A 12,381-nucleotide genomic window follows, 5' to 3' on the forward strand; every position below is an offset into this window, starting at 1 on the left:
CCACGGGGTCACAGGGTTGGACACGACTTAGTGACCGAACAGTAACAACAGAGTTTGGATCCTTGGTGCCGGGGGTGTAAGGAGGTGAGAAAGAAGGCTGCATGGCAGGTGCTGTGAGCAGAGAGCTTTGAATGGGGTCGGGGTGACTCAGAATAAACCCGAGACTGCTAGCAGAGAATACGAGGAATAACTCGAGATCCACAGTAGCTGTGATAGAGAGATAGGGTGATGGTTGAATTTTTTGATTAACTTTTAAAAGTTCAGTATTTGGTAAAGGTGTTTTCCAAAAGAAAAACTGTTTCTTCCAAAAGTTTGCATTGGGCCAGCCAGGGCCTCAGTAAAACTAAACATGAATTCACATATGTTCTGGTTCCCGGGAATGGCCCTGGGACCAGTCAGACCCAGCCCGGCCTTGCCTGGATTGTGGGTTGATGGAGGGACAGAGCTGGAAGGAACCATAGCATCATTCACCCACCCTTATTCTGCAAGCTCAGGGGTCAAGGCTGTGTCCACATTCCTATAACCAGGCAATGGCACGGTGGTGACTGGTCTGTAGACGGTATGATGACCAGCAATGTCTGGCATCGGTGCCCCCAGCAGAGGGTCGGCACTTACTGCCCACCCTGACTCCACAAGCCCTGGCACCGTGGATCCACAAGCCCTCGAGGCAAGACAGCTGCCAGGCCCCCTCGGCGATAACCCTGTGCCCCACCAGCCCCCAGGTTCCCTCCGTCCTTCAGATTCAGCATCACCTTTGCTGCCCTGAGCCTTTGAGTTGCTGATCTCATAAGTGCATCCTGCCTATTAAGAGCAGAAAACAACCCATTTTTTAAATTGCCATGAGAAATGTCTTTTTGGGGATTTACAGGACAAAAATTGCTCATTTAAGCACAGCTTCTTTTTCTATTTAAACAAAGTTTGTAAGAAAAAAAAAATGGTGGTTCCTAGAACAGCTGGGTACAAGATACCTGTTTCCAGACGTGCTTTTGTATAGCATTGGTATCCTGAGGGTTAACCCAGTAAAGCCTCCTGGTAACAAAGGAAGAAACCTTTCAAGGAAAAGAGAAAAGCACTATCTCTAGACCGGGATGGATAGCATCGTCATTTGCCCCACGAGCACCACCCACAGCGCCGGCCAGCACCTGGCTCCCGCTGGCAGCCTCTGACCCAGACATCGTGGGCTCTAGAAAACCTTTGCTGTAGCTGCAGAGCCATCTCGTGGTGCTGTGCAGTATTAGGGCCAGGAGACACACTGCACCCAGCCCGTCTCTGTGTCACAGCTCTGCTCAAATGCAGCTGAGACAAATCCCCGTTTGTAATCAATGACATCCATCCCTCCACGCACAGATGCATGTTTGCAGACCGCTTCCGAGGAAGGGAACATGGATAATGCGGAAAAAGGGTGCTTATAAGCCGATGAGAACTTGAGCCTGGGGAAGTCTAATGCTGGAGGAATTAGATGCTCTATCCACGGTCCTAACAACTGACACCTGGCCAAGGCTGGGAGAAAATGCTGCCTAGCCTTGTCTACGAGACGAGGAAACAGTGATGGTAGATATAGGACATTGCACTTTTTTTTTTTTTTTTTTTTTAACAATTCTCAGAGCCCGAAGCCTGGCTGCCTTTGGGAAAAGAAATTTCAGCAGGATGCGTTTGCATTGTTGTGTTTCTGTCCATAGCACAGGTCACCATCCTGGCTCTGGGACTCAGGCTCTAGAGGTTCCTTGCTTGGTCTGGATCATCTCGCTTTTTGGGGGGACACATGCAGACTGCCGGCCAGTGTGCTCTCTGTCCTTCTGATCTGAGGGATTCCAATTTGAGTGACAGCTGGTTTGTTAATTATGACTGCTGTGAAGCCTGGAGAAAACCTAATAAAAACCTTTATCAAATAATTTAAAAGGAATCTCATGGTAACTTCTCGAACCACTTGAAATAATCCCAAGACTGCTAGCAGAGAATACGAGGAATAACTCAAGATTCACAGTAACTGTGATAGAAAGATAGGGTGATGGTTGGACTTTTTGATTAACTTTAAAAAATTCAGTATTTGGTAAAGGTGTTTTCCAAAAGAAAAACTGTTTCTTCAAAAGTTTGCATTGGGCCAGACAGGGCCTCAGTAAAACTCACCATGAATTCACACTCCCAGGAACGGCCCTTGGTGTGGAGCAGCCAGACCCAAACCCACCCTTGCCTGGGGTCATGTGTTGACGGAGAGACAGAGCTAAAAGGAACCATTATATCTTTCACCCACCCTTCCCCTGCAAGCTCGGGGGTCAGGGCTGTGTCCAGATTCCTTTAACCAGGGAGTGACACCGTGGTGAGTGGAACAGAGACAGTGCAATGACCAGTAATGCCCAACATCAGTACCCCCAGGAGAGGGTCAGCACTTACTGCTCAGGTGCCCGGACACCATAAGCCCTCAGGACAGGACAGCTGCCAGGTCCCCTGGGCTATAACCCTGTGCCCGCCAGCCCCTGGGTCTCCTTAGTCCTTCAGATTCACCATCACCTTTGCTGCCCTGAGCCTTTGAGATGCCAATCTCGTTAATCTTTGGTTCTGATTTGCATTTTAAGATGACTTCCCTGGTGGCTCAGATGGTAAAGCATCTGCCACAGTGCAGGAGACCAGGGTTCAATCCCTGGGTCAGGAAGGTCACCGGGAGTAGGAAATGGCAACCCACTCCAGTTCAGATGGTCAGTTTTTCGGCTTTTCGGCAAAAGGGTAGGTACCTGCAAGACTATAAGTGTGCTCCTCTGCTTGCCCAGGGACTAGAGGACAGCGACTCGGATGACATAGAGACCGTGGCCGTGGAAAGAAGGGAACGAACTCAAGATGTGTTTTGCCGGGAGAACTGACAGGACTGGCAGCTGGATTCGCATGCAAGTGAGGAGCCCAGTATGGGGCCCGGTTTCCAGTCATGATGTCATTTGCTGTCACAGGCACAGCTGGGGAGTGCAAGCTGGTTTGGGGGAAAAATCAAGAGACTTTGAAGACATGTTAATTTTGCCCTGTTTCAGACAGGCATAACTGGAGGTTCTCTGAAGATGCCAAGCAGACAATCTGAATCCTCTCTGGTCTCAGGTTCCTACTCTGGAAAATGAAAAGATGGGGTACAATCCATCGCCCCTCACCCACCCGAACAGCCTTTACCCCAGCTCTCCAGTCGAGGATGGTGTCTCTCTGTGGAAGTTACAGCTGGACTTGTTGGGTTTTGTCTCAGAGAAGTCCAGGGTGTCACATGCACTGGGGAGATGGCAGCACAATGATGGGACTTAAATTCAGGAGAACTTACGTGCTTATCTGAAGAATTGATGCTTTTGAACTGTGGTGTTGGAGAAGACTCTTGAGAGTCCCTTGGACTACAGAGACATCCAACCTGTCCATCCTAAAGGAAATCAGTCCTGAATATTCATTGGAAGGACTGATGCTGAAGCTGAAACTCGAATACTTTGGCCACCTGATGCAAAGAACTGGCTCATGTGAAAAGACCCTGATGCTGGGAAAGATTGAAGGCAGGAGGAGAAGGGGACAACAGAGGGTGAGATGGCTAGATGGCATCACTGACTCAATGGACCTGAGTTTGAGTAGGCTCCGGGAGTTGACGATGGACAGGGAAGCCTGGTGTGCTGCAGTCCATGGGGTCACAAAGAGTCGGACACAACTGAGCTACTGAACTGAACTGAACTATGTGCTCATCCAGAAAGAAAGTGTGGGTAGAAGAGACCATATGGTTCAGGATGGGCTGAGCCCTGAGGGAGCCCACGTGAGTGGTGAGAGAGAGAGGAGGCCCCTAGTCATTGCCGTTCTTCGAGCATCTCCAAAAGAAAGTGGACAAAGTGATAGAAAACATAGTAAAATGTACGTGACTCACCATTTCCTCTGCTGCTGCTGCTGCTAAGCCGCTTTAGTCGTGTCCGACTCTGTGCGACCCCATAGACGGCAGCCCACCAGGCTTCCCCGTCCCTGGGATTCTCCAGGCAAGAACACTGGAGTGGGGCCCACTATTTCCTCTAGCTGTGAGTAATAACCAAGAAGTTCCTCTACCTGTGAGGCCAGGGACCTGGTTAAACCCAGAGGTGCTCCAGACCCCAAGGAAAGGCTTGTTTTTTTGTTTCTAAGACATTTCTATTGAAACTCCTGGAAACTGAAGATATGATTTAAAACAGCCTGACAGCTGATTCCATGGTAGAATGTGTTAATGAAGCATAAGCAAACAGTTAATGATAGAAAACATAATCGTTTCTGAAGGAGGGAATTACCAAAGGTTGTTTGTGCCTCAGTAATTCTTCAAGAGGCACCAAACACAAGCTAATGGTGAGTTTGCCCACATACAGTGAAAAGCTGCAAGTCCAAACAACAGTGGATACAGATCCAAATTACATAATTCATACATTGAGCAATTCTGTCATTTTTTTTAATGTAAAATTGGGTGGCTTCCCCAGCATCTTTCTTTTTCTCATCAAGATAAGTAAGTTTTTGGCCCCATTGGGTATCAGGCTAATTTCCAGCTTCTTTGTATATTAGAGGTAAATTTAGAAACTACAATTGGATTTAAAAGAAGACATGGTGCTTACTCACGCACATTCATCTTAAACAATTCAATTTCTGAAACTGCTACCTAAACGAAAACGAACAAGATCATTTTCATTTTCAAATTACAGGTTACTACAAAACACAACCAGTAACTTCCAGCTCAGGAAAATCCTCTTACTAGGAGTCTCCACTAACCATTTGTGACGATGAAAATGGTTGAGATTTTTTTTAATTGAGATTTTTTTCAGACTCTAAGTACTACTGCTGCTATTCTTTGCTAAAAAATAACCTCAGTGGTATTCTGTCCTCCAAAATAATAGTTTCTGTCTCCATATCAGACCTCCCAGAAATATATCAGAAGCCAGTAAAATAAGAGCATCCTTTTTTTGGCCATGCTGTGTTGCAGGTGGGATCTAGTTCCCCTACCAAGGATTGAACCCATGCCTCCTACAATGGAGGTGCAGAGTCTTAACCACTGACCCACCAGGGAAAGCCCAAGAGTATAGTTTTAATGCAAATAATTCAGATCCTTTTTGAAAAAGATTAATATCCAACTTCTATAGCATAGCATTTTTCTGGCATTATTTTAGTTTGCTGAAAACTAGAATATCATATGTTCTATAAAAATGACTAATACAATGGAAAATAATTTGGCTAGCTTTATTGTTTGGGGAAAAGGAATATTACAGGTTCATTGTAAATTAAAATATAAACAATACAGAAAATAACAAAAGGAAATACAGCTCACCTACAATGGTATCACCCAGAGATAGCTACAGTTGGCATTTCCGATGTATACTTCCAATCTGTTTCTCTGCAGGTAATTACTCCACACCCATGCGCACTTCATCCCATGCACACAAAGTTAGATTGTATTGTCAATACTCCTTGAAATCTTCTTTCATTAATACAGTGATCCCTAACCTTTTTGGCACCAGGGACCGAGTTCGGGGAAGACAATTTTTCCATAGATTGGGAGGGGGGCAATAATTTGGGGATGATTCAAACACATTAAATTTACTGTGCACTTTATTTCTAATTGAATGCTGCTGCTGCTCTGACAAGAGGTGCCAGTCTGCAGCCCAGAGTTTGGAGACCCCTGCCTTAATAGATCATGAACCCCTTCCTTTGTCACTTAACAGTCTGCTCATGAGTTTTCATGTCTACTTAGTATCCCATCAGAGAGCCATAGCAACATCTACTTGCCATGCCCAAATTGTTGAACCTGGGGTGTGTATTTTTCCAGTTAAAAATAACGGTGCAATGAAGACACTGTATATATAAAATTTTGTTTACAACGCTGATGACTTCCTTAGAATAAATTTCTAGATATAGAATAATTATATCAGAGAATGTTACCCATGTTAAAAAAATTTTTTTGTTAAAAGACTTTTTTATAAGGTAGGTCCTTGTCCGTTATCCACTAATTTTTTTTCTTTAAATTCTTTTGTATTAGAGTATAGCTGCTTAACAATGTTTCAATAGTTTCCAGGTGAACAGTGAAAGGACTCAGCCATACATATACATGTATCCATTCCCCAAACTCTCCTCCCACCCAGGCTGCCACATAACATTTAGCAGAGTTCCCTGTGCTCCACAGTAGGTCCTTGTTGGTAATCCATTTTAAATATAGAAGAGTGTACATGTCAACCCCAAACTCTCTAACTACTGTATATCATGGGAAACTCTGTTCAATATCATGTAACAACCTAATTGGGAAAAGAATTCGAAAAAGAATAGATACATATGTATGTATAACTGAATCACTGCCTTGTACAACCTAAACCCAAGACAATATTGTCAATCAACTATCCTCCGATATAAAATTAAAAAGCTTTTTTAAAAGACAAGGGCAGTTTTAGGTTCACAGCAACTTGAGAGGAAGGTACAGCAATCTGCCACACACCTCCTGCTCCCCACAAGCAGAGCTTTCCTCATCATTCACACCCCCATCAGATGGGACATTTGTTACATCTAATGAATCACATTGTGTGTAAGTGTGCTAAGTCACTTCAGTGGTGTCTGACCCTTTGCAACCCCATGGACTGCAGCCCCCAGGCTCCTCTGTCCATGGGACTCTCCAGGCAAGAATACTGGAGTGGGTAGCCATTCTCTTCTCTGGGGGATCTTCCCAGTCCAGGGATTGAACCTAGGTTTCTTGCATTGCAGGCAGATTCTTCACCACTGAGCCACCAGGGAAGTTAATCTGGTTATACATATTTTAAAGGCAATTTAAAAATTATCTAGGAGTAGACCAATTCATATTCTACCAATATACATGAGAGTTTCTATGTACCTAAATTATAATACTAAGAATTATAAGAAAAAAGCAACCTTGCCAATTTGATAGCTTAATGGTGATATCTTATTTTTTAATGAATTTTAGTGGTACATACGGACAAGGCAATGGCACCCCACTCCAGTACTCTTGCCTGGAAAATCCCATGGACGGAGGAGCCTGGTAGGTTGCAGTCCAAGCGGTCGCTGAGAGTCGGACATGACCAAGTGACTTCCTACTTTCACTTTCCACTTTCATGCATTGGAGAAGGAAATGGCAACCCACTCCAGTGTTCTTGCCTGGAGAATCCCAGGGATGGGGGAGCCTGGTAGGCTGCCGTCTATGGGGTCGCACAGAGTCGGACACGACTGACGTGACTTAGCAGCAACAGCAGCAGCAGTGGTACATATAGTTACTGGTTATTTGAATTGTATACCTGCTCATGCCCTTTGCCTATTGTAAAGTTGTGTTACCACTTTTATTGCTTTAAAAGAAATATTTTTATTAGCTATTTTCATGTACATCATAACTATGTTTTTTCCTAGTTTAGGGATGACCTTTTACTTCCTATATTTAGTGATGGTATTTTATTTTTTAACATACTGAAGTTTTCATTTTTATGTTGTCAAATTTGTGGGGGAAAATATAGCTATAAATGCTTATATTTTTTAAAAAATCCAGGCTACTGAGAAATATCAGTAGCCTCAAATGTGCGGATAATGCCACCCTTGTGGCAGAAAGCAAGGAGGAACTGAGGAGCCTCTTGATGGAAGTGAAAGAGGAGAGTGAAAAAGCTGGCTTAAAACTCAACATTCAAAAACCTAAGGTCATGGTATCCGGTCCCATCACTTCATGGCAAATAGATGGGGAAATAATGGAAACAGTGACAAACTTTATTTTCTTGGGCTCCAAAATCACTGCAGATGGTGATTAAAGCCATGAAATTAAAAGACACTTGCTCCTTGAAAGAAAAGCTATGACAAACCTAGACAGCATATTAAAAGGCAGAGATGTTACTTTGCTGAGAAAAGTCCATCTAGTCAAAGGTATGGTTTTTCCAGTAGTCATGTATGGATGTGAGCATTGGACCATGGGGAAAGCTGAGCGCTGATGAATTGATGCTTTTGAACTATGGTGCTGGAGAAGACTCTTGAGAGTCCCTTGGACTGCAAAGAGATCAAACCAGTCAATCTGAAAGGAAATCAGTCCTGAATATTCATTGGAAGAACTGATGCTGAAGTTGAAGCTACAATACCCTGGCCTCCTAATGCAAAGAACTGACTCATTGGAAAAGGCCCTGATGCTGGGAAGATTGAAGGCAGGAAAAGAAGGGGACGTCAGAGGATGAGCTGTTCGGATGGCATCACCAACTCGATGGTAAGAGTTTGAGCAAGCTGCAGGAGTTGGTGATGGACAGCGAAGCCTGGTTTCCTGTGCTGCAGTCCATGGGATCGCAAAGAGTTGAACACGACTGAGCAACTGAACTGAACTGGAAAAAAAAAAATCTGAAATCCACAACCTAACTTTACACTTAAGAAACTAGAAAAAGAACAAACTAAATCCAAGATGGCAGAAGGAAAGGAAATAATGAAGATTAATGCAGAAAGAAATGAAACAAAGGACAATAGGGAAAATCAAGGAAACCTAAAGCCAGTTCTTAAAAAAAAAAAAAATTAACAAAGCTTTCACTATATGGACTAAGAAAGAAAAAAGACTCAAATTACTAAAATTAGAAATGAAAGCAGGGACATTACTACCAATTGTATAGAAATTTTAAAAAAATTCTGAGAATCCTATGAATAATTGTACACCAACAAATTGGATAACCTAGATTCAGTTCAGTTCAGTTCAGGCGCTCAGTCGTGTCCAACTCTTTGCGACCCCATGAATCACAGCATGCCAGGCCTCCCTGTCCATCACCAATTCCTGGAGTTTACCCAAACTCATGTCTATCCAGTCAGCAATGCCATTCAGCCGTCTCATCCATTGTCATCCCCTTCTCCTCCTGCCCCCAATCCCTCCCTGCATCAGGGTCTTTTCCAATGAGTCAACTCTTTGCATGAGGTGGCCAAAGTATTGGAGTTTCAGCTTCAGCATCAGTCCTTCCAATGAACACCCAGGACTGATATCCTTTAGGATGGACTTGTTGGATCTCCTTGCAGTCCAAGGGACTCTCAAGAGTCTTCTCCAACACCACAGTTCAAAAGCATCAATTCTTCGGCGCTCAGCTTTCTTCACCGTCCAACTCTCATATCCATACATGACCACTGGAAAAACCATAGCCTTGACTAGATGGACCTTTGTTGGCAAAGTAATGTCTCTGCTTTTTAATATGCTATCTGCTGCTGCTAAGTCACTTCAGTCGTGTCTGACTCTGTGGGACCCCATAGGAGGCAGCCCACCAGGCTCCCCCGTCCCTGGGATTCTCCAGGCAAGAACACTGGAGTGGGTTGCCACTTCCTTCTCCAATATGTGAAAGTGAAAAGTGAAAGTGAAGTTGCTCAGTTGTGTCCGACTCTTCACAGCCCCATGGATTGCAGCCCACCAGGCTCCTCCACCCATGGGATTCTCCAGGCAAGAGTACTGGAGTGGGTTGCCATTGCCTTCTCCAAATATGCTATCTAGGTTGGTCATAACTTTCCTTAACCTAGATTAAATGGACAAATTCCTAGACACAAAACAACCAAGATTAAATCTCAAAGAAATAGGAAATCTGAATAGACCTATAAGTATTGAATCAGTCATCAAAAATCTCCTGATAAAGAAAAGCCCTGGATCCCGTGGCTTCTACTGGCAAATTCTACCAAACAGTTAAAGAAGAACTAATACTACTCCTTCTGAAACTTGTCCAAAAATATGAAGAGAAACACTTCCTAATTCATTTTCTGAGGCTAGCATTACTCTAATACCAAAGCCAGACAAAGACACTGTAAGAAAGGAAAACCATAGACCGATACTACTTATGAACATTGTTTCAAAAATCCTCAACAAAGTACTACCAAACCAAATTCAGCAGCGTGCTATCAAATGCACAGAAAACACTGCTAATTGTTACACAGAGAAATATCTAAGTGCAACTTTGTCTTAAGTATGTACAATAATGGTTGCTGGAAAGTATGAAGCTTGGAGTTAGACCTAGCTTCTCACACTGCCCTTAGCAGGTAGGCTCTGTGATTTGGGGGAGAAGAGGGGGTTATCGCTCTTCTTATAGAGATGGCATAATAGTGCTTCTCTGCAAAATCAGAGAGTTAATGTATGGGAACATGCCTGGCACGTACTTGGTAAGGACTTAATGTGTTTTTCCTGCCCCTGCTTTATGTCAACCAATTACTCTTTTGACACATGTAACATAATATTTACATTCCATCTGTCAAATCGAAGTGAGGTGGTGTGAATATTTAAGATATAATAATACAGCCTAGTTACTGTGTGTCTGCTGTTTGTATTAGGTAGTGAAGAAGATACAGAGACGTAAGAGAAACTAAAACTGCACCTGCTTTTAACCAATTTAAAACGATAGTTGGAATGTAAGAGGTATGTCTTAGAAAATAACAGCAGGAAAAATTAGAACGTGATAAATGCTGCAAAGGACGATGGGAGGAAGGAGAGGAAAGAAGACAGCTGACATGGAGGGTGGCTCAGATATGCCATTTCTTATTTTCTTAAAGAAATGAAATCCAAATCAAGCCTTCATCTCCCTGGACTAGCAGGAAATTTCATCCCAAATATGACCTATTCCTCCCCTAGACTTTCCTCTCTTGTAAGTTACACCCCCACCTATAACTGCTTAAATCTACACTTAGGGGGAATTCCCCAGTGTCCCAGTGGTTAGGACTCTGTGCTTTCACAGCCAGGGCCTGGGTTCAATCCCCTACACTCCAGCTAGACTCCTTGATGCCTGTCCCCCTCCCATCGCACTTCACATCAATGCTTATCAACAAATTTGACCCTCCAAAGCCCACCAAGCCCCTCTGTGTCCTCACCCTATCCATCCCTTCACCTGGACCACTTCTCTGACTGCTCCCCCCAGGTTCCCTCCTGCATCATCCGCTCCCACTGCAGCCTCCAGAGAGTCCAGAATAATCTTTGACAAGAGTATCTCAGGTCCCACCATATTCCTGCCCAAGTTCCGCCTGTAACTCTCTGTTCTCCTTGGGAAGATGGACAATGGTCCCATTTCTCCTAACCAGCTTCAGAGGCCTTCGTGGTCTCTGGCCCTGCCTGCCTCCTGGCCTCCCCACCGCTCTCCCTGTGGGAGCCTCCTTTTTGTTCTTAGCTGTCTCCCGTTTGCCCTCCCTGGGTCTGGACCGCAGCATAGCTGCCTCTGCAGCTGAAGTCGTTCCCTCTGAGGCCATGCCCTGCCACATCATCTGAATTGTCTTTAAATTACTTTCCATAATAATAAAAAAGTTAAAAGCAACCTTAACATCCACCAGTAAGAGATAACTTAGAATGGTGAAATACAGGCAGACCTCAAAAATTATATTGTAGAAAAACACTTCATGTTATGAAAAACTGTTCACTATTTAGACAGATTTTTAAACAAAAATTAAAAAGGGGAAAGTGCCGGGAGCCGGCATATTGCATATTGAGTGCAGCACTTTCCACAGCATCATCTTTCAGGATCTGGAATAGCTCAACTGGAATTCTATCACTGCCGGGAGCCAGCATGAGGAACTCCGCCCATGACAAAGATCATGAGGAAGGAGGCTTGGCATACGCAAAGGCGGGATGGAGCCTCAGGAGTCCCCCTGGAAATTCTCAAGCATCTACCCCCAAAACCAGAGTCTGTCTACTTTCTGCTTTGTGCTCTCACCTACACCTCTGATTTTATGGGGAGCTGTCCCCCACTACCTCTCTCTGAAAAAAGAGTTAGCTTACAGCTCCAGTTAACAATTCCTGGGTGTGACAGTGTTTCAACCTACAAACTCCTTTGGAAGTCCTCTAGCCTGCCTGAATAGGTTTTTCCGGCCACATGTGATTGTTCAGAGCCTCCCAACTGTGAGAGGCAGGAGATGTTCTAAACTGTCTAAACACAGATTCCTTTGAGTAGTTAAAAGATTGATTAGAAATTGTATTGGTGAAGGGTTTTTCACTTATTGGGCCAATGTTTGCTGCTAAGTCTCCATACCCCTTACCTACTGTGTTCTTGGCAGTGTATTGATTGATATAATGGGTGTATGGAAATGTAAGTAGTAGCCTCAATGTTTGTAACCTTGGACCCTTGAGTTAATTCTTTTCTTGATTGAGCCCACCTCACCTTTGCCCTATAGGAATGCAGCTTTGTCCAATGCTTTTTTGGAGGCTGGTGCCTGACTTTGGAATAATCACCTTTAGAGAAAAATAAGTTTCTTAAAATGTTAACAGGCCTCCTGGCCAGAAGATGATGTAATTCACCTGAACTTTTGCATATGATACGTTTGAAAGCCTGGCTTCGATTAGGACGAGGAACTGCTGTCCTTGCATGACTCCACCCCTTCCCCCATTATCCTCTATGCATAACTTAAGGTATAAAAACTACTTTGGAAAATAAAGTGCGGGCCTTGTTCACCGAAACTTGGTCTCCCCAT

Source organism: Bos mutus, chromosome 24, assembly GCF_027580195.1.
Source record: "Bos mutus isolate GX-2022 chromosome 24, NWIPB_WYAK_1.1, whole genome shotgun sequence".
Lineage (NCBI taxonomy): Eukaryota > Metazoa > Chordata > Mammalia > Artiodactyla > Bovidae > Bos > Bos mutus.